Below are 4,302 nucleotides of genomic sequence, written 5' to 3' on the forward strand. Positions count from 1 at the left end.
CCGGGCTGGATTCGAAGCCACCACCTTAGGTGTATGTGGCTGGCGCCTTAGCCACTTGAGCCGCAGGCGCCGAGCCAATCAGTTAATATTTCATAAGACAACAAAATCATAATACGTTTGGGATTAATTTTCTGTACCAGGCTGTAAAATCATAGTCCTCATTAATTTCTGTAGTTAAACTTTATAGGACTGTGAACTATTTTCGTCTTTATCAATAGTGGATTATTCATTAAATTGACAGTGATAACACAGTTTTATCTCTTAAGCACAGTCAAGGTCCAGACAGGCTTACTAGAAAATGGCAGGGCTTTCTAAATTTGGGATTGAAATTTTGTTTCATAACTGTAAACTCAAACTTGACTGTGTAAGGAAAGGACAATATTGTCCTATGATATGAAAGCTTTCAGAAAAAGATAAACAGAAATGGCCTCAGCTACCCCGACCGTTTACAAGGGCATTTTTGAGGAAGTCAAAATGGGCAGTGTTATGAGTGAGTCCTAGGAAATGAGGTTCACCTTAGTCCCGGTATTTGGAGAGTTCTCCTGTGGACCAACTACAACAGAAACAGGATCAGAGGGAGTGGACTGCTCCACATTTTCTGCTTAGCCTACCTGCTCTAACAGGGTAGGTCAAAGCAGAACCTCAAAGCAGAACCGCTCTGTGGGGGAAGGGTTATGTCCTCTGCTGATGCAGGCTGCAGGGCTATAACAGAGCAGAAACTCCATCAGCATATGCTTAAGATCAAGCCACTGAGTACAGATAGGAATCTGGACCAGATTCCTGAGGCATTCAGTCCTCATGTTAAAAAGCTGCTGTAGCAGCTGCGATATTATTTCCCGAGTTACACTGTTTCAGTCTGGCTTGGTTCTCTGCTTCTGAGGCACAGCTGAGTTCTCTTCAACTTTCTCTCCTATGTTGACTGTTTCCTACATCCTGTATTTTCTTTTATTGATTTATTCTCTCTGGTAAAGCTCGAAGTCCAGTAGCTTTTTTTTGAGATAGAGTCTCCCTTTGTCACCCTGGGTAGAATGTCGTGGCATCTTAGCTCACAGTAACCTCCAACTCCTGGGCTCAAGTGATCCTCTTGCCTCAGCCTCTCAAATAGCTGGGACCACAAGAGCCTGCCACAATGCCCGGGCATTGTGACTGGGCCTCGCTCTTGCTCAGGCTGGTCTTGAACCAGTGAGCTCAAGCAATCCACATGCTTTAGTCTCCCAGAATGGTGGGCTTACAGGCATAAGCCACCATGCCTGGTCTTCCTGTAGCTTTTTGACAAGAAGAGTTAACTTTTTTTGTAAAACTTCCATGTCTGAATATGTTTTGATTCTGTCCTCATACCTAATTGGTATTTTGGCTGGTAACATACTTTTAGTTGGAAATAATTTTACTTCAGATTTTTATTTTATTTTTATTTATTTATTTATTTTTGAGACAGAGTTTCATTCTGTGCCCGTGGTAGAGTGTCATGGCATCATAGCTCACAGCAACCTCAAACTCTTGGGCTCAAGCAATTCTCAGGCCTCAACCTCCCAAGTACCTGGGACTACAGGCACCCGCCACAACACCCAGCTTTTTTTTTTTTTTTGTAGTTATCGTTGTTTAGTAGGCTGGGCTGGATTCTAACCCACCAGCCTTATTGTATGTGGCTGGCTCCCTAACTACTGAGCTATGGGCACCAAGCAATGGCCTGGTCTTCTAATTTCTTACATATTTTCTATTTTTTTCCCTACTTCTACATTTTCTTTACTTTTATTTCCCAACCTTTGTATTTGCATTTTAAGAACGTTTTCACTATCATGTTTTAAATTCCAAGGGCTATTTTTGAGCTTCTTAGTGTTTCTTATGATAGAGTTCCATTCTTGTTTCATAGATATAGTAGTTTCTCTTATCTTTGCAGTTATAATCATTTTGTTTTAGGTTTTTTTTTATCTCTGAATGATTTATTTCTACCAACCTGCTTATTTTCTCTGTGTGTATTCACATGCGTATTAGTCCTTCACTTTTTGCTTATGATTAAGAATGGGAACTAAGGCTTGGCAACTGTGGCTCAAGTGGCTTAGGTGCCAGCCACATACACCTCAAAAAAAAAAAAAAAGAATGGGAACTAAAAGGTGACTGGATAGCTCTGAGGACATGGATGAGGCTAGTCAACTGCGTGTTTCACTGCACAGTGATCTGGCCAGGCCATCTGTCAAGGGGAGCCTTTTTTTTTTTTTTTTTTTTGAGACAGAACCTCAAGCTGTCCCCCTGGGTAGAGTGCCATGGCATCACAGCTCACAGCAACCTCCAACTCCTGGGCTCAAGTGAGTCTTCTGCCTCAGCCTCCCAAGCAGCTGGGACCACAGGCGCCCACCACAACACCTGGCTATTTTTTTTTCGGTTGCAGCCATCATTGTTGTTTGGCAGGCCTGGGCTGGATTCGAACCTGCCACCTTAGGTGTATGTGGCTGGCGCCTTAGCCACTTCAGCCACAGGTGCCAAGCCCAAGGGGAGCCTTGACATCCATATTCTTACCATATTTGCTTAAGTTTGTCAGTTTCTCCAGAGCAGAGTTTTCCTGTCTGGAAGGAAAGGACCTGATTGCCAGTCTTCTGAGCTAGAACAGAGTTTGAAACTCTCTCCATTTAGCATACCATCCCAATGTCCAGTTTTCAGTTGTGTCAGGTATCCCATGGTCCAGAACACAAGCCATAGGACAAAACCCACCCACTCTATCAAGATATGGCTGAACAGTTGCCAATACCATTAGGAAAGAAGAGACAGCATCTAGGGATCTGTTTTCTAACCACTTCCCCCTAGTCTTCACTGGTTTGGTTCCCAGCTTTCCCTGCTGCTGTCTTGGAATTTGGCTTTCTTGGATGTGCTAACTTAGTTGCTATTGTCCATTTATTGTTCTTGTGTCCTGTTCTTCCTATTATTAGTAATTAATAATTTTTCAAAAAACTCCCTTTGCCCTATTTTTATGGGGTTTCAGTAGAGAACAAAATGAGATGCTTGTGTATAGACTGCCATCTTCACTCAGAAGTAGTAATCGTTTTCTCAACCTGAGAGTTGTAGTATTCTGCCAGGAACAGAATGCCCTCTACAGAGCAGTGATGTGTGTGAGCCATCTCTGTGGTGGGTTAGCAGGATTGGGGGGTCACATGTGCACTCTGTTTTCATTGATTCTCACTTTTTCAGGTACCTGCTGCTGTTACCCTAGTTTATATACCAGAAGACCATAGCTGAAGGAGATGTAAAGCTCAAACAGTGCCTGGCACATGGTAGCTGTTCTAGGAAGACTGAAATGGATAAATGAACCTGTCCAAGTAGGCATAGCTGGGAAGAGACCAAATGCAGCAGTGAGCCCAGATTAGTGCTAACTCCAAAGTCAGTGTTTTTAGCCACTTCTCTGCTGGCTAATGTGGAAGATATTCCTTATTACTTCAAGATGTCTTACTTTCAGACTGGGTACAGTGGCTCACACCTCTAATCCTAGCACTCTGAGAGGCTAAGGCAGGTGGATTACCTGAGCTCAAGAGTTCGAGAACCTGTCTCTTAAAATAGCTGGGTGTTATGACTGGCACCCCTAGTCCCAGTTACTTGGGAGGCTGAGGCAAGGGGATCACTTGAGCCCAAGAGTTTGAGGTTGCTGTGAGCTATGATGGCATGGCATGCTACTAAGGGCAACAAAGTGAGACTCTGTCTCAAAAAAAAGAAAAAAGATGTGTACTTCCTTTGAGCCCTTTAGAAATAGTGCTACTATTGGCTTTTTTTGAACTCGCCTTACTGCAAAGTACTGGTAAGCAGTGTTTTCCCAGTACTACTTACCAGTAGGGTTCACTTTCTTTGTGTGGATTGAAAGCTGTGGCCCTGAAACCAGTTTCTCAAAATAGAGCATAGGACATTTACCAAGAAATTCCAGAGCATGCAAAGATGACTAAGCAGTGCTCCTGGGGAGTTTAGGTAAAGATGTCTTCAGAGGATGAGTGGAATTGTATGGCGGGATCAGCTCTTGGATTATGTAGTAGTCATGTGTATTCATGTGGCAATTCATGTTTTTTTTTCAACTTAACACAAATTTTAAATACAGAAAAGTTGAAAGAAAAGTAGATTTAACATTGTTAAGATTTTGCCCTTTTGCTTTATCTATTATTATTTTTCTTAACCATGGTAGTATGTTGCTGACATTGACACTTTACCCTAAACCTGTGTTTATGTTTATCTCTTAGCCTTTGCTGTGAGTTGTGACAGACATAGCACTCTACTGAGGGCAACAAAGTAATACTCTGTCTCTAAAAAAAAAAAAAAAAAAAGGCTTGG

The sequence above is a fragment of the Otolemur garnettii genome, unplaced genomic scaffold (genome assembly GCF_000181295.1).
Source record: "Otolemur garnettii isolate 467f Iridium unplaced genomic scaffold, OtoGar3 scaffold00111, whole genome shotgun sequence".
Lineage (NCBI taxonomy): Eukaryota > Metazoa > Chordata > Mammalia > Primates > Galagidae > Otolemur > Otolemur garnettii.